Here is an 18,667-nt window from a genome sequence, read left to right as displayed (position 1 = left end):
CCGTCTTCCATTTAGCATCTGGAAGGTTGAACTATCCATGAGAACTATTTAAAGAGGGATATTCAAGAATTTTAAGTCCTCTGCCGTTGTTGACAGTGGTATATATGCGAAGATGATAACCAGATTTTTGCTCTCCATATTAATACCTAATGCTTCTAATGTATCATTTGATGAGTTCAGCAGTACTACAGTACTATACAATATAATAGATCTCTTGCATAAAACACTACTCCATACACTGGTTTGTTTATTTCCTCACATCTGAATACATTGTAGTTTTTGCACCCACATCTCTGTGTCCGAAAAATCCTTTGTATGCGTTGAACTGCGTGTGGCTAGCATCAACAGTCTTGTATATTAGGCCCTTGGTGGAGAAAAGGACGTTTGTGTATAATTTAGGACATATTTTTAAGGAGACGTGTCACCACAAGTGTCTTCATTGGGTCGTAATACAGAGTGGCGAAACGTTTCATTTAACGTCTTGAACTATACGCAAGTGACCTTTTCCACAGTCTGTCGGTATCACCAGTCTATTTACAAACATTACGCCCTCAACCAGAAGACCTGGTCTGTGACCGGGCCGCGGGGAGGGGAGGGGCGACCCACGAAATCATCTTCAGGTAATCTTGAGGAGGGTCAAAACCAGGAAGGGAGAGGAAGCAGAGGAATTTGGGAAGAATGGAAAGGATGTAGGGGATTGTAAGGTTAAGCCTGGATGTGGGAAAGGGGGAGGAGAGTGAGTGATCTGGAGGGATGACCTGGAAAAGTAAGACATGGAAGGGGGTTGGGTGGTCCGGGGAGTGAACTGGGGAAAGAGAGGGTGACCTGGGAGGGGACGCAGGTCTCTTGACACAGGTCAGCACACAAAACATCCTGCAGGCTGTGGCTCCGCCGACTCACTCAGGGATACAAGGCGATTACACAATCGTAATTATTCTCGTATTATCAAAGTTGCTGAGACTTGCACGGTGATCCTACAGTGAGGCGGCCTTAATTACACTGGCCTTAGCGCTGCTGGCTGGGCACCACCGCCGCTGCTCGGCTAACTTCCTCTTTCTTTGCAAACTTCGCTCCGTATAACCCATTTCAGTTTAGCACTTTCATGTGACTATGAGGATTATCTCTCGGGATTATTATATTTACGGGGAAGGTCCAAACCCACAAGGATTCGATCCAAGAAGAGTGTACGTCTTGATGATCTTTCTTGGGTTCACCTGAATTATTAATCTTCCAGGTTGATCATTTGTCATCTTCAGTATATAAACAGAAGAAAAATACACTTACGATTTTAATACCACAAATACAAAGGTAATATATGTAAACAAAACAGAAAGATAACAAAGCCAATGATGGTCAGGTCACTTGTTCTCTCTAGGTTGGAATATTGCTGTATTCTAACTGCCTCCTTCAAGGTAGGCGAAAATGCAGAACTAGAGAACCTTCACAGCTCGTGTAAACTGACTCATGTTACAAATATTCGAATATAATTCCCATTTAAAATAAAATCTTAATCTCGCTATGTATATTATACCAAAATGATTAGTTAGAATCAGCCAATACACTCTATGAGGGAACCTCGGTGTGTGTACATTATTTTTAACTTCTCAAACACAAGGCAAAAATCTGACACTAACTATTCACATATAACAGCCACTATACACATAAATACCAATATATGTTGAATTTATGAAGAGGCGTATAAGATAAAGCTACCGCCTTACATGTTAACCAGATCCTAAGACATCCTGGGGTAGCTTCGAGCCTACAAAGTACCGCTCACAGGCTGAGCTGCGGGTGCACAATAAACCAGCACTGAGAGTGCAGAAATTAATGGAAGGCAGCCATGATCCACTCCCAGGAGTCCTAAGACAGCACAGTCACTAAGCGACGACAGAACGTCCACACTTCTTCACGGGTTCTGACAACAGAGGAAAGTGAGGGCAGCCATTTCTTTGCTGGTAAAGTCAACAAAGCATAAATTGACATCCTGAAACTTTCGAGACACTGCAGTTTTCACTGGTGATGCAAACACAAAAATATCCTAGAGAGCCGCACGGGACGTAAAATTCTATGCAAAACTACAGACAAAAATACTGCGCAATAATTACGCTGCTAATTTTTGGTCTCCGCCCAACACAAGGAATATGCGACCAACATTCATTTTACTGAAGGAAGGGTGGAGATATGCTGTATTTTTTTGAAGTGTAGTATCGGCACGCCTCTGGCAAGACAGTGATGGAGTGAGTGATGATGAGAGTGTTTCCTCTTTTTCAGGTCACCCTGCCTCGGTGGGAAACAGCCGATGTGTTAAAAAAAATTGTTCGAAAGCAGGGGCTTTCGAACGATAATCATACATACGCTCTTTTATTTACTGGGTATCCCCTAGGGCCTAGGTGGCACCTTAACTAGAAAAAGATTCATGCAACCACTGGTATCTGCAGGTATCCTCTAGTCATATTTATGTGTACCATTCCTGAGTTTGGTTATCGAGCGATAACTCGAGAAAGCCTCTTCCGATCGATTCTAATGGCTCATATGCGTCTTATGACTAAAAGGGTAATCTAGAAGTTTAGATTGTGTAAATTATTGAAGAGATTTTGAAATTTTAAATGATTTTTATGCAATAATTTCAGTATGTCTCACTGGATCATCTTCAATCCTTCAACTCTGATAACTCGAGAATAGCACTTTAAAGCGGCTTCAAGCTTAAAGTGCTGGTACACAACCCTCGCGGTTATTTGTGCAGGTTATCTGTGTATTTGTGAAGGTTATCTGTGTATTCGTGCAGGTTATTTTTGTACTGTCATGGTATTATATATTTTTATTCTTTACCTGGAGTATACCTGGAGAGGGTTTCGGGGGTCAACGCCCCCGCGGCCCGGTCTGTGACCAGGCCTCATGGTGGATCAAGGTCTGATCAACCAGGCTGTTACTGTTGGCCGCACACAACCCGACGTACGAACCACAGCCCGGCTGGTCAGGTACTGACTTTAATAGTGCTGGTGATTTTAGAATGTTTGTGTGCGGTAACTAGAGAACACAAGGCTACTGCATCTTACTGGAAGGTACGAATTAATCTTGTGCTGTGCATATTCAAATTCGCTATATTTTTTGATTAAACTGGTATTTGCTTTCTATATGATAATTTGCGTTAATTTTCAACACTGTACTATTCGTGCACGAACTGAAATACAGTAACTCAGGCCATGTTAGATTAGGTTGTTTTAGATTAGGTTATATAAACATTTAGAAATCAAATTAAAATTAATGGCCACGATACTTGGAACCTGATGAATACCTGAAGAATGTTTTCGTAAGTCAACATCCCTGAGGTCTGGTTCCAGACTAGGACTCTTGGTGGATCAGGGACTGATCAACCAGACTGTTACTTCTGGCAGCATGCAGTTCAATATACAAACCACAACCCGGCTGGTCAGGAACTGATTCGAGGAGCTTATCAATTTCCCTCATGAAGACAGCCAGAGGTTTCTTGGTAATTACCCTTCAACACGAAGAGAGAGCTTAAAAAGTCAAGGACCTCTGACACTTACCGACTTCTCGTAGTGCCCTCGTTGCTCCTCTGCTTTTCACTGGAGATGTTCTGCATCGTCTGCTTTCATTGGGAGTGATTACAGAATGGAAATGTTTGGAACCAATCCATCCAGGATTTTCCTGGTATAAATTACGATGTTTCTTTCTCACTTACGTTCCCAGGAATACAGTTAGAGAGACTTCATGCTTTCCCAATGGTTTAGATGCGTGACTGAATATCTGCGAACAGTGAAAGTTCTCTGCACGTTCTCCAGCTCAACAATCTCGCCTGCCTTGAAGTGAGCTTAAGTATTACAGTCTGGACAGTGTCACACGTGGTAACAGTGTCACCACGTGTGACACATTTCAATACGGTCCACTCAGCCATTAATGTAATTCCTGATAATTATTTGACTATTCACCCACGTGAAAGTTGCCTGCAAGTTTCGTAGCTCAGCAGTCTCGCCTGCCATGATGGGGCCGTCAGTACACAGTAATGTTCCAGCCTAGAGACAGAACTTGAAGAGTATCATAAAAAATGATTCTTCACGTGACTTGAGTGTTCCAGTTATCCAGCCTAGCATATTCCTTGTAGCAGCAATAGCAACATTGTTATGATACTGGAAAATGAGATCTGACATCCCACTCAAGCCTCTTGGGAGTGATTTCTGTGTGCAGATTCGGGACCAATCCCTTTAGGATTTTACAAGTGTAAATTATGATATATCTTTCTCGCAAGTCAGACCGTTATCGGGAGGCCTGGTTTGGGACAGAGCCGTGGGGGCGTTGACCCCTCGGAACAGCCCCCAGGTAGGCTTAGGCAATGCTCGAGGTTGCTGAAAATATCAAATCTATACCATTGTCACTCATGCTGTGAAAATATGCTGTAATATGACAGGGAAATATAGTAAGCACTTGTTCCCACTGTAACATCAGAGTAGCCAAGTTTCAAACTTAACTAGCGAACATGAGGGGGTAACTACGCTCCATGAACCCAATTTTAATTAAAAAATAGACTAGAATTAACAAGACAGGAACTCGTCATATGACGTCACACGTCAGTTTGACGTTGAGGAGGATATCCAGTATGGGAGAGTAAGATACAAACTGTTAGTACCGTAAGTGCTGAAGTCTTCAGTACTTGGGTTTGGTGGTCAACCGCAGGGTTGATGGCCTCCTGCCAGGCTGCTCCGCCACAAGTGTGAAGGTCGTAGTGGTGAATATCGACCTTACGTCTGGCATCTATCACTACTCTCTTGCCCCACACTCTGAATTGACTTAAGTGAGTTAAGGGTTTCACTGGGGATGAGCACCACCACCTGCTATGTGGGTGTGTGGGTGTGTGGTGTGTGGGTGTGTGGTGTGTGGGTGCGTGGTGTGTGGGTGCGTGGTGTGTGGGTGCGTGGTGTGTGGGTGCGTGGTGTGTGGGTGCGTGGTGTGTGGTGTGTGGGTGTGTGGTGTGTGGTGTGTGGTGTGGTGGTGTAGTGTGTGGTGTGTGGTGTGGTGGTGTAGTGTGTGGTGTGTGGGTGTGTGGTTTGTACAAGTGTAGTGTAATGTGGTGTGTAGGTGAGTGTGGTGTACGCTTGGAAGCTTGGAAGCACGCTTGGAAGCACTTGACTTGTACTCGTTGGAACGCAGGAGGGAGAGATATATCATAATCTACACTTGGAAAATCTTGGAAGGAATGGTCCCAAATCTGCACACAGAAATCACTCCCTACGAAAGTAAAAGACTGGGCAGGCGATGCAAAATGCCGCCAATAAAAAGTAGGGGCGCCATTGGTACACTAAGAGAAAACACCATAAGTGTCCGGGGCCCAAAACTGTTCAACAGCCTCCCATCAAGCATTAGGGAAATTGCCAAAAAACCCCTGGCTGCCTTCAAGAGAGAGCTGGACAGATACCTAAAGTCAGTGCCGGATCAGCCGGGCTGTGGCTCGTACGTCGGACTGCGTGCGGCCAGCAGTAACAGCCTAGTTGATCAGGCCCTGATCCATCGGGAGGCCTGGTCATGGACCGGGCCGCGGGGGCGTTGATCCCCGGATAAACCTCCAGGTAACCTCCAGGTATACCACTGATGAGTTTCGAGAGTCTTTCTACTACCAGAGCCCAGCCATGGGTGTGTGCAAATGTGGTGTGGTGTGTGGGTGTAAGTGTGGTGTGGTGTGTGAGCAGGTGTGTGAGCAGGTGTGTGGGCAGGTGTGTGGAAGTGAAGTGTTTGGGAATGTAGTGTATGTGATGTATGGGAGTGTTGACGAGCTGTTGTGATCGAACTCCCAAAGTCAGTCACAAGTAAGAATTATGTCCAAGACTTACAATTCACCCTCTACAAGCCCAGCACATTCTATAAACACGTTACCATGTCTTCTGTAAGGAGCACCGTGAAAGAATTACCAAAAATCCACAAGTCAATGGAAGCAGAGTAACTGCAAGATCGCTGAAACAATAGCAAGTGTAGTCCCAGTAGTGAAGAAGACTCAACTTACATACTAAGACAGTAAAGAAGATAATTATCTTCTCTATCTCTAATCAGGAGAGTGGCAGATCACCTGGACACATGGGGCTTCACATGCAATATTCAACATAGATTTAGTGATAGTAAATTTTGTCTCACAAACCCGATGAGTCTTTTTACAAAGCGGAAGAAATTAATCGGAAAAGAATGGAAGGAGCCGAGTACAGACGCTACCGCATCAGAGACTAATTCATAAATATGAATAGCAGGCGGAGATACTGATAAAAGGCGTTACAGCAGACAAAAGCATGACTAAATGAGAGGAGGGTAATGGTCAGGGAAGGAAGCTTCAGGATGGACAGGAATCGTAGTAGGGAAAAACTCGCTCAAGTCACCAAAGGTATATCCAAGGTAAGTGGGGTTCCACAAGGGCTAGTACTAGAACCAGTACTGTTCCAGGTATATGTAAACAAGCGTCCGTGTCTGTGGATAACGTAGAATTAAGAGGAGAATAAAAATGGAGATAGGGAATGACTACAAGAGCACTCTAGACTAAACAACCTTGATCTAACTGGGAATCTTTCAAGGTATTCCAGAGTTCTCCTCCAGTCCTTCCTCTCTGGGAATCACTATAATCGGGCATAATAGTGGATTTCCAGAAGCACAACACTTTCCAAGCCTTATATTAAGAGCTTAAAGTTGAAGTTTCCAATCGCTTGAAAGAAAAAAGAAAAGGAATTAGAAGTGAACTAGGTAAGCTGTGGTGGACTGGTAGTTTATGTAAATTCAAGACTGAACCAGTTTCCTCACACCGCATGCTGAGTCGCTAACTTTTTTTTTTTTCCAGTACTGAGTTGCATCGAAAAGTATTATCAACTGGTACACACGCATGCATATAAATATATATATATATATATAGATATATATATATATATATATATATATGTGTGTGTGTGTGTGTGTGTGAATATATATATATGTGTATATTTTTTTTTTCAACAAGCCGGCCGTCTCCCACCGAGGCAGGGTGACCCAAAAAAGAAAGAAAATCCCCAAAAAGAAAATACTTTCATCATCATTCAACACTTTCACCACACTCACACATTATCACTGCTTTTGCAGAGGTGCTCAGAATACAACAGTTTAGAAGCATATACGTATAAAGATACACAACATATCCCTCCAAACTGCCAATATCCCAAACCACTCCTTTAAAGTGCAGGCATTGTACTTCCCATTTCTAGGACTCAAGTCCGACTATATGAAAATAACCGGTTTCCCTGAATCCCTTCACTAAATGTTACCCTGCTCACACTCCAACAGATCGTCAGGTCCCAAGTATCATTCGTCTCCATTCACTCCTATCTAACACGCTCATGCACGCTTGCTGGAAGTCCAAGCCCCTCGCCCACAAAACCTCCTTTACCCCCTCTTTCCAACCCTTTCGAGGATGACCCCTACCCCTCTTTCCTTCCCCTATAGATTTATATGCTTTCCATGTCATTCTACTTTGATCCATTCTCTCTAAATGACCAAACCACCTCAACAACCCCTCTTCTGCCCTCTGACTAATGCTTTTATTAACTCCACACCTTCTCCTAATTTCCACACTCCGAATTTTCTGCATAATATTTACACCACACATTGCCCTTAGACAGGACATCTCCACTGCCTCCAACCGTCTCCTCGCTGCTGCATTTACCACCCAAGCTTCACATCCATATAAGAGTGTTGGTACTACTATATTTTCATACATTCCCTTCTTTGCCTCCATAGATAACGTTTTTTGACTCCACATATACCTCAACGCACCACTCACCTTTTTTCCCTCATCAATTCTATGATTAACCTCATCCTTCATAAATCCATCCGCCGACACGTCAACTCCCAAGTATCTGAAAACATTCACTTCTTCCATACTCCTCCTCCCCAATTTGATATCCAATTTTTCTTTATCTAAATCATTTGATACCCTCATCACCTTACTCTTTTCTATGTTCACTTTCAACTTTCTACCTTTACACACATTCTCAAACTCATCCACTAACCTTTGCAATTTTTCTTTAGAATCTCCCATAAGCACAGTATCATCAGCAAAAAGTAACTGTGTCAATTCCCATTTTGATTTTGATTCCCCCTAATTTAATCCCACCCCTCTCCCGAACACCCTAGCATTTACTTCTTTTACAACCCCATCTATAAATATATTAAACAACCATGGTGACATTACACATCCCTGTCTAAGACCTACTTTTACCGGGAAGTATTCTCCCTCTCTTCTACATACCCTAACCTGAGCCTCACTATCCTCATAAAAGCTCTTTACAGCATTTAGTAACTTACCACCTATTCCATAAACTTGCAACATCTGCCACATTGCTCCTCTATCCACTCTATCATATGCCTTTTCTAAATCCATAAATGCAATAAAAACTTCCCTACCTTTATCTAAATACTGTTCACATATATGCTTCAATGTAAACACTTGATCTACACATCCCCTACCCACTCTGAAGCCTCCTTGCTCATCCGCAATTCTACATTCTGTCTTACCTCTAATTCTTTCAATTATAACTCTACCGTATACTTTTCCTGGTATACTCAGTAAACTTATTCCTCTATAAATTTTACAATCTCTTTTGTCCCCTTTCCCTTTATATAAAGGGACTATACATGCTCTCCGCCAATCGCTAGGTACCTTCCCCTCTTTCATACATTTATTAAACAAAAGTACCAACCACTCCAACACTATATACCCCCCCCCTGCTTTTAACATTTCTGTCATGATCCCGTCAGTTCCAGCTGCTTTACCCCCTTTCATTCTATGTAATGCCTCACGTACCTCCACCACACTTACATTTTGCTCTTCTTCACTCCTAAAAGATGGTATACCTCCCTGACCAGTGCATGAAATTACCGCCTCCCTTTCTTCCTCAACATTTAAAAGTTCCTCAAAATATTCTCGCCATCTACCTAATACCTCCCTCTCCCCATCTACTAACTCCCCTACTTTGTTTTTAACGGACAAATCCATACTTTCCCTAGGCTTTCTTAACTTGTTTAACTCACTCCAAAATTTTTTATTATTTTCATTAAAATTTCTTGACAGTGCCTCTCCCACTCTTTCATCTGCTCTCCTTTTGCACTCTCTCACCACTCTCTTCACCTTTCTTTTACTCTCCATATACTCTGCTCTTCTTATAACGCTTCTGCTTTGTAAAAACCTCTCGTAAGCTACCTTTTTCTCTTTTATCACACCCTTTACTTCATCATGCCACCAATCACTCCTCTTTCCTCCTGCCCCCACCCTCCTATAACCACAAACTTCTGCCCCACATTCTAATACTGCATTTTTAAAACTATTCCAACCCTCTTCAACCTCCCCACTACTCATCTTTGCACTAGCCCACCTTTCTGCCAACAGTCGCTTATATCTCCCCCGAACTTCCTCCTCCCTTAGTTTATACACTTTCACCTCCCTCTTACTTGTTGTTGCCACCTTCCTCTTTTCCCATCTACCTCTTACTCTAACTGTAGCTACAACTAAATAATGATCCGATATATCAGTTGCCCCTCTATAAGCATGTACATCCTGGAGCCTACCCATCAACCTTTTATCCACCAATGCATAATCTAACAAACTACTTTCATTACGTGCTACATCATACCTTGTATATTTATTTATCCTCTTTTTCATAAAATATGTATTATTTATGTATTTCTGTATATATATATATATATATATATATATATATATATATATATATATATATATATGTCGTGCCGAATAGGCAGAACTTGCCATCTTGGCTTAAATAGCAACGTTCATCTTGCCATATAGGACAAGCGCAAATTTGTGAATGCAATAATTTCGCCAAAATCATTCTTAACCTAACGAAAAAAATATATTTCACTGTGTTTGTTTAGTATTAAATCATTGTAAACAAATCTAAAATATATTTAGTTGGGTTAGGCTAAAATAAATTGTTCTTGTTATAATAAGGTTAGGTAAGTTTTCTAAGATTTTTACATTAACATTAATGAAAAAAATATATCTTTAAACGTATAAGAGAAGATTTTAGAAAGGACTTAATTTTAAATGAGTTCTTGCTAATTGACCAGTTTTTCATATTCGGCACGACATATATATATATATATATATATATATATATATATATATATATATATATATATATATATATATATATATATATATATGCAAGGAATTCGCAAGAGCAGGCGAAATATACACAAACACTGATCTCTGGCTGAAGCAGACTCTAACCTACGAACCTTGGAACAAGGTACGCAGTGCTTTACCAATCTACCCACACTGGACCAATACCTTGGAGTGCAGCTTGCGCTAGACTTTGATCCAAGGCAGCCAGCTTTTAGGGAGAAGGCTTACAGCTTTTCATCTCATCCCCTGCATGCATCAGCCTTATTAGAGATATTAACAATGCAAGGAATTCGCAAGAGCAGGCGAAATATACACAAACACTTATCTCTGGCTGAAGGAGACTCGAACCTACGAACCTTGGAACAAGATACGCAGTGCTTTGGATCAAGGTCTAGCGCAAGCTGGACTCCAAGGTACTGGACCAGTGTGGGTAGATTGGTAAAGCACTGCGTACCTTGTTCCAAGGTTCGTACGTTCGAGTCTCCTTCAGCCAGAGATCAGTGTTTGTATACAAACACACACACACACATATATATATATATATATATATATATATATATATATATATATATGTATGTATGTATGTGTGTAAAACGAAACAAAACTTGCGTTCGCACTTGCAGCGCTGATAAAAGCTTTATGTCAGACCCCGCCAAGCTATGAATAATTTGTCTGGCGTTATGTAGGAATTGTGTGGCGACGGTGGCACCTAGGGTATGGGGAGAGGTAGAGGATGCGGAGATGGGGGAACTCGTGGAGGATGGGGAAAGACTAGGGATGTAGGATGAGGCTAAAGACGAGGAAGGGTATGGGAATGCTGCGAACAGAGAGGATGGGGAATTATGGGAAATGGGAAGGATTGCAGGTAAAGGCGTTACGACAGTAGGGAAGGTTAAGAGCTTGGGAACCAGCGCAGGTGGCGGCAATGTCGGGCAAGGCAGCAGCAGGACGCCCCTGATTTCTATTGGGGAGCTATCAGCTAGAAGATCGTGGTGAGCTGTCTGCTAAAAGATCGTGATGAGCTATCAGCTAGAAAATCGTGGTGAGCTGCTAGAAGATCGTGGTGGGCTATCTGCTAGAAGATCGTGGTGAGCTGTCTGCTAAAAGATCGTGGTGAGCTATCAGGTAGAAGATCGTGGCGAGCTATCTGCTAGAAGATCGTGGTGAGCTATCTGCTAGAAGATATGGTGAGCTGTCTGCTAAAAGATCGTGGTGAGCTATCTGCCAGAAGATCGTGGTGAGCTATCTGCTAAAAGATCGTGGTGAGCTATCAGCTAGAAAATCGTGGTGAGCTGCTAGAAGATCGTGGTGGGCTACCTACTAGAAGATCGTGGTGTGCTGTCTGCTAAAAGATCGTGGTGAGCTATCAGGTAGAAGATCGTGGCGAGCTATCTGTTAGAAGATCGCGGTGAGCTATCTGCTAGAAGATCGCGGTGAGTTATCTGCTAGAAGATCGTGGTGAGCTGTCTGTTTGATAATTAGGTGCTGTCCGCTGGATGACTGGGTGGGGCTACCTGTGATATAACTCATACATGCAAGGTGTGGAACTGAGAAGAAAAATGAGGACCAGAAGCAATGAACAGCCTAGCAGCCGAGAAGCTGCAAATATAATTTAAAAGAAATGGATGTGGGAATTAACCTAACACCAAACATATTCCCGGAGATATATGTAAACTGTATAACTCGATAAGGTACAAATATTTGTAACCAGACTAGTCTTAGAGAGGAATGCACACGAGGAGAAATGTAAACAACAAAACTGAACCTGGGGACATTGATGAAGAGGACCAAGAAAGATTTGAGTAAGAGATACAAATTTCTAAGAGAAACGATATGTCAGATAGGGATACAATAATTACTTGAACTAAAAGAATCAGGGACAAGTTGAGACAGATGGAAGCTGACGACATAGGAGCAAATAAGAAGTACTTGTTAAACGCAGGACGGTAGAAAAGTTAACGAAGAAAATTCAGTACACAACTTCAAGAGCCTATGTGATCAGGCCTGGAATTAGCAAAGCCAGTCGGTGGGAGTTAATAGTTGGGATCAGGAGCAACGGTTCGACCCCTGCAAGCACAAGTGGGCGAGTACACACAGGAGAGTCAATCACCGCGTCTCCCCAGTATGAATAACTCTACCAGACTTCCCCGGGCTCCCATTACATTCCTAAAGAGAACAAGAACTCAAAATACGGCAGCCGGAGTAAAGATGACGTCCCTTGAGAGAGGCTGAAGCCGCCTTCCAAAGGCCAGGAGAGTGGAAAGTGGAGGAAGGGAGAGAAATGAAAGAGAGGAAGTGGAGGGAGAGAAATGAAAGAGAGGAAGTGGAGTAGGGGAGAGAAATGAAAGTGAGGAAGTGGAGGAAGGAAGGGAAGTGGATAGAAGGTACGTAGAGGATGGAAAGTCATTGGATAGGTAAAAAGGAAGTTGGAAAGGGAGGTGAAGAAGGGGAGGGAAGAAAAGAAGACTAAAAGTAAAAAAAGAGTAGCCACTCCCTCTGTTTACCAATTTTAATTCTGACCACTTCCAAAAAATTTAACACGCGACGTCAGAACTACTGTCATTTAGTATATTTTCGATACTTTTACTGCCACGTGTATGAAGCGGCGAATCATCTGTGGTTTACAGATACCACACAAATCTAGTCGCCGTCCCGGTGTGAAGTTAAAAGATATTTTTTGCAGTTTTTGATGAAAATGAATTTGCACGAGTCTGGAGCCGGGACCAGAGTGCATTAGATGCTACTTACTGGTGGAGCCAGAATTACGTCACATACAGAGCCAGAATTACGTCACATACATTGTGAAAGTTTGGTGGCAAACTTCTCAAAAAACGTCACATAGGTTGTAAATAAGAATATTACCTGACTCAGTTAACACTGCAGTAGAGGACTAAGACACGTGCAACACCTGAGGATCTTTATCTGAACACGTTTCGCCCACCCGTGGCTTTTTTTTTCAATTCAGTTAGGAAAGCCACTGATTGGTGAAACGTCTTTATATTAAGATACTCAGGTGTTAAAGAACACAAGGGAGCAATACCGTGACTGGAACAAAACACAGATAACCCGCACATAGGAGAGAGAAGCTTCTCTTTCCTATGTGCTGGATATTTGTGTACTAGTGATAGTGAGGAAGTAGTAACTTGACCGGCTGTGGCACAGAGAGGAGCAACACCACCTCGCAGCCTGGAGTGCTTCGGTCGCTTCTATTAAATTGTACCCACACATCCAGTGTGGGTACACTCTTTGATGAGAGTCTCTTCCTCCAACACTTCATCCCACTTCATCTACCTTTTCACCCTCTTCCTACAGCAAAAATAATCTCCTTTGACTATCCAGCCAACGAGACAACACTGTCTTTATAACTTGCACAATATTACCTAATTAGAATAAGGCACAATACCGTGACTGGAACAATACACAAATAACCTGCAGATGGGAGAACGAAACTTATGACGACCTATCGGTCCGACCTGGACCGACTTCGGTCCGACCTGGACCATTAACTAGTGACACAGCGTAGATTTCCTTTCACTCTGTGCGGATTATTTGTGTGATATTAGTCAAGGTTTTAACTACCTGTAAAATGTATACCATCTTTCGGTGTTCACAGTCAGGTGGTGGACTGGTTCAGCGGGTATACATGTGTATACGGACACGTACACATGAGTGTATCGCCAACCTCAGAAATGCATACACAAGAGAACCTCACACAGAAGTAGGTACGTGTGTATGCATCATTAAGGTGTAAATGATATGGTTATAAATGATAGGGATTAGTAACCTCAGGCAGATATGTACAGGTGTACATATCATTAACCTCAAGCACGTACATGCGTGTGCTCGCCTTATCCCAGAGTACAGTCGTACCAGCAAACAGTACCAAGAAACTATATATCCACACAGGAATGTACTCGTGTAAAGTTGCATTAGAGATTCCTTTGGCCTGAGTGCTCAGCTAATTGGTACCTACGTACCAACACTTGGCCAGACACCACAGTGATGGAGGAGGGGGCGGGGAGGCCATGATGGAGGAGGGAAAGAGGGAGGAGCAGTGATGATGGAGGAGGGAAGGAGAGAAGAAAACGAAGAGGGGGGGAGGAGGTGTCAGAAGAGGTGGAAAGAAAATAGGAATGAAGGAGGAGGCAGCAAAGAGCAGTGATGCAATGAAGGATCCTGATCCAAAACAATCACCTAGAGATCAGTAAGACATATGTGCAACACATGTTGCACATGTGTGCACATATCTTAACTCATTAACTTGTCAGTACTGTTTACCATTTGTACTATGGCACAGTTGTCAAGTATCTGTTTTGAGCCTCGTCCTGTGCTGGTGTGGATACTTGGAATTCTATTGATGAAAATCGTGATCCCCATGTTACTTACCTGGGGTAGATAGTTACTGACCTGGGGTAGATAGCTACTGACCTGAGGTAGATAGCTACTGACCTGGGGTAGATAGTTGTTGACCTGGGCTAGATAGTTACTTACCTGGGCTAGATAGTTACTGACCTTGGGTAGAGTTACTGACCTGGGGAGACAGTAACTGTCTTCCCAGGTAACTGGCTTGGGGAGATCGTCATTGACCGTGGGGGAGACAAAGTAGGAAATAATTGCCAGCTTATAGCAATGCGAGGCGGGCTCATTGCAGACTTTGCAACGTCAATACGCTGTTAATTGGACCCACCTTCACGGTGCCTCCATTAAGACAACTGCTCTGGCAAGTCTACCACTAACTTTCCTTCATGATATGAAAGTAAGTGGCTTGTTTCACCCACCCCGGTAAAACTACTTGCTTGCATTTAATACCCAAGCGTCTCCGATGCCCGAAACTTGTTAACCTGGCTAAAGCGGGAAGTCACGTGGGATTGACATCAGTAAGTGGTGACTGATATCAATACATGGGACTGACAGAAGTAGAGGGGACCGATATCGGTGTTATTGACATCAATAACTAGAATGGTCTCAGTAACTTAACAGAAGAGGGTAACTACTCCACACCCAGGTGCAAGAATCATCTGTCTTTAAGTTTTAAGCTTGCCACACATCATGAAGGACATGACGGAAACAAGTTAGCAGAACAAACTCCAAGAAGCAGCCTGAAGGAACAGTTGTAGTTAAGTAAATTCTTAAAGACTTAGAGCTAAGTTTACTTTAAATCTTGAAAAGCAACCAGAAATCTTTAAGACCTGGTGATAAGTTTAAATTGAGTATACAGTGCCAGAACTCTCAACTGTGCAGGTGCTGTTCCTGAGGGACCTGCGCATGTGGACAGCCGGGTACAAGGAACGGAACATGAAAATACAATCCCGTCAAAGAAATGGCGCGGTACAAGGAACGGAACATGAAAATACAATCCCGTCAAAGAAATGGCGCGGTACAAGAAACGGAACATGAAAATACAATCCCGTCAAAGAAATGGCGCGGTACAAGGAACGGAACATGAAAATACGATCCCATTAAAGAAATGGAGCGATCTAAAACAAGGCACAAGTTCCAGGACCTGCAGATATTTTCACCCAAATATGTGCTACAGTTTGATAAATGTATTTATAATAAAAAAGGCTATGACAGAAACTGTCCTGCATCACACATGAGGAAGACGAGGAGAGCTAAGCCACGTGAAAAAAATAGGAAATGAGTTACAACCATAAATAATATTTATCACTATTATTATTATTATTAGCAGTAGTAGTAGTAGTAGTAGTAGTAGCAGAAGTAGTGGTGGTGGTAGTAGTATTGGTGGTAGTAGTATTGGTGGTAGTAGTAGTGGTGGTAGTAGTAGTGATAGTAGTAGTGATAGTAGTGATAGTAATAGTAATAGTAGTAATAGAATAGTAGTAGTAATAGTAGTAGTAGTAATAGTAGTGGTAGTAGTAGTAGTGGTGGTGGTAGTAGTAGTGGTGGTAGTAGTAGTGGTGGTAGTAGTAGTAGTGGTGGTAGTAGTGATAGTAGTAGTAATAGTAGTAGTAATAGTAGTAGTAGTAGTAATAGTAGTAGTAATAGTAGTAGTAATAGTAGTAGTAGTAATAGTAGTAGTAATAGTAGTAGTAGTAATAGTAGTAGTAATAGTAGTAGTAGTAGTAATAGTAGTAGTAATAGTAGTAATAGTAGTAGTAGTAGTAATAGTAGTAGTAGTAGTAATAGTAGTAGTAGTAATAGTAGTAATAGTAGTAGTAGTAATAGTAGTAGTAGTAGTAATAGTAGTAGTAGTAATAGTAGTAGTAATAGTAGTAATAGTAGTAGTAGTAATAGTAGTAGTAGTAATAGCAGCAGCAGCAACAACAACAACAACAACAACAACAGCAGCAGCAGCAGCAGCAGCAGCAGCAGCAGCAGCAGCAGCAGCAGCAGCAGCAGCAGCAGCAGCAGCAGCAGCAGCAGTATGTAAAGTAAAAAGACACAAGTGCAACTAATGTGACATTTTATTGTGGCAACGTTTCGCTCTCCAGGAGCTTTATCAAGCCATTACAAACAGTACATGGACACAGAGGGTATATAAAGGCTCAGAGTGAGGTGCAATACTAGTTGTAGTAGTAGTAATACAATATGGTTTGACAAAGCTCCTGGAGAGCGAAACAATGCCACAATAAAATGTCACATTACGTGCACCTGTGCCCTTTTACTTTACATACTGTCGGTAATTCTACCAACATATATACAGTAGTAGTAATAGTGATAGTGATAGTAGTAGTAGTAGTAGTAGTAGTAGTAGTAGTAGTAGTAGTAGTAGCAGCAGTAGTAGTAGTAGTAGCAGCAGTAGTAGTAGTAGTAGCAGCAGTAGTAGTAGTAGTAGTAGTAGTAGTAGTAGTAGCAGCAGTAGTAGTAGTAGCAGCAGTAGTAGTAGTAGCAGCAGTAGTAGTAGTAGAAGTAGTAATAATATTCATACATTTATTTTTTTTACTTCTTGCCAAGGCTGCTCATGGAGAATTAAAGCCTGAAACTAATACTAACTTGTGACACTATCAGTGATCGCTTTCAAGTGTTCTTCTACCCCTCCAGCCTAGTCTGAAGCCAGATTTATCAAGCAGGGTACCGCTGCTAGCTGCACGTAGACCTACCTAGCCAGCTGCAAGCAGTGGTCCAGTTTCTTCTTGAAAACTTCTACCCCGTGTCTCTGTTGGCAACAGTTTTAACATACGACACAGCTGCCTTCTAAAATATAATATAACACGTACATACACGAAGAAAGACATCAGCCAAATCCACTTCTCCCTGGGAATGTTATGGTGAGCCAAGCATACGTGTGGATGATTCAGTGTCGTGGAGGGAGGTGAGATCACCAGCATCAATACCAAGATTAGCCAGACTCTGCGCTTGTCACCCTCTGGCTTCCTGCTTCCTTATGATCACATCAGCACCCACAAACAATATCAGAAAGCGAGAGACACTCTTGTGGAAGTCAGTATCGTTTGGGTTTGACAGAGGTGTCGATATTGGGAGTACGCGAGAAGCCTCTCTTCTAGAGGAGTTGGTTATCTAGCTGTATTGAACGAAGAAGACAAGAATAAATTGTCGAATCAATTCGCTGACGCCCTGCTGATGTTTCTTAACACACGAAAAAGCTTCCCACCACTCTTGTTTTGCCTCTTACATAACCAGTTACACACCATTACAGCTGTCACCTGCCTGATTTACTTCTCTGGGGAGCTTGAAACATCTGAATTAGCCACAACACCGAATATTTTCACTCTATTCGAAGTATATTTACCCGAATCCTTAATACACGTTGTATACTCGGGGAAAATAAATATACACGATATATCAAAAGTTGATATGACTGCAATACAATTTTCACGTGTTGATCTTGTGCGCTGTCAAAACTGCCAGAGTAAACCGTAATAATTTGTCCGAGTTGTCTACCATAACACTGTGTTCTGCAACATTATTGTGGTGAGTAGAACGACAGATAACAGCAGCGTGTGGTCTTATAAGAATGTTGAAAGATTTACTAAGCGATCTGACCTATAAGATCATTCAGAGCTTTTGATGATAAAAATGTACACACTGATACTCACATGCCAAAACTATAACACGAAAGATGGATTAATTTGATTTCACTTGTGAGTAAACACTACGATATTTAGATTATGAAATGCTTGAGAAAGAGAGAGAGAGAGAGAGAGAGAGAGAGAGAGAGAGAGAGAGAGAGAGAGAGAGAGAGAGAGAGAGAGAGAGAGAGCTAGAGCTAGGTAGGTAACCTACCAGTGTTGACCGGCCACCACACAGTGTACACACAGTCGTGCCGTAGCTAATTGTCCGCCGCCCAGGCACCAGCGTTGCGTCATTCTCCTCCCAATTACCTAGAAATAAAAAAAAATAATTATTTAGACACACAACCAACAGTCTGCATAATTACTTCCCCAAACAAACTGCTGCCCCCACTCTCTCTCTCTCTCTGTCTCTCTCTCTCTCTCTCTCTCTCTCTCTCTCTCTTTATCACTTGCCCGAAACTCCAACAGTGAAATTCTCGATTACTCACCACGACTCCATTATGCTGAC

At 42.3% G+C, this 18,667-nt stretch overlaps 1 protein-coding gene across 3 annotated transcripts in view; it reads right to left on the bottom strand.

The window, feature by feature from the left end:
- The window catches only part of LOC138850970 (fat-like cadherin-related tumor suppressor homolog), a 336,277-nt gene extending 317,832 nt beyond the window's left edge, over nt 1-18,445 (bottom strand). For 2 of the 3 annotated variants that reach the window (XM_070085708.1, XM_070085712.1), the window contains exon 1: nt 18,371-18,445. The gene's annotated coding sequence lies outside the window, so the exon portion shown is untranslated. The remainder of the gene's footprint in view (nt 1-18,370) is intronic. The other variant, XM_070085710.1, reaches the window with a different exon arrangement.
- Between the last annotated feature and the right edge of the window lie 222 nt (nt 18,446-18,667).

This window comes from Cherax quadricarinatus, chromosome 17, assembly GCF_038502225.1.
Source record: "Cherax quadricarinatus isolate ZL_2023a chromosome 17, ASM3850222v1, whole genome shotgun sequence".
NCBI classification, from domain to species: Eukaryota; Metazoa; Arthropoda; class Malacostraca; order Decapoda; family Parastacidae; genus Cherax; species Cherax quadricarinatus.
This window is presented reverse-complemented; position numbering and strand designations above follow the sequence as displayed.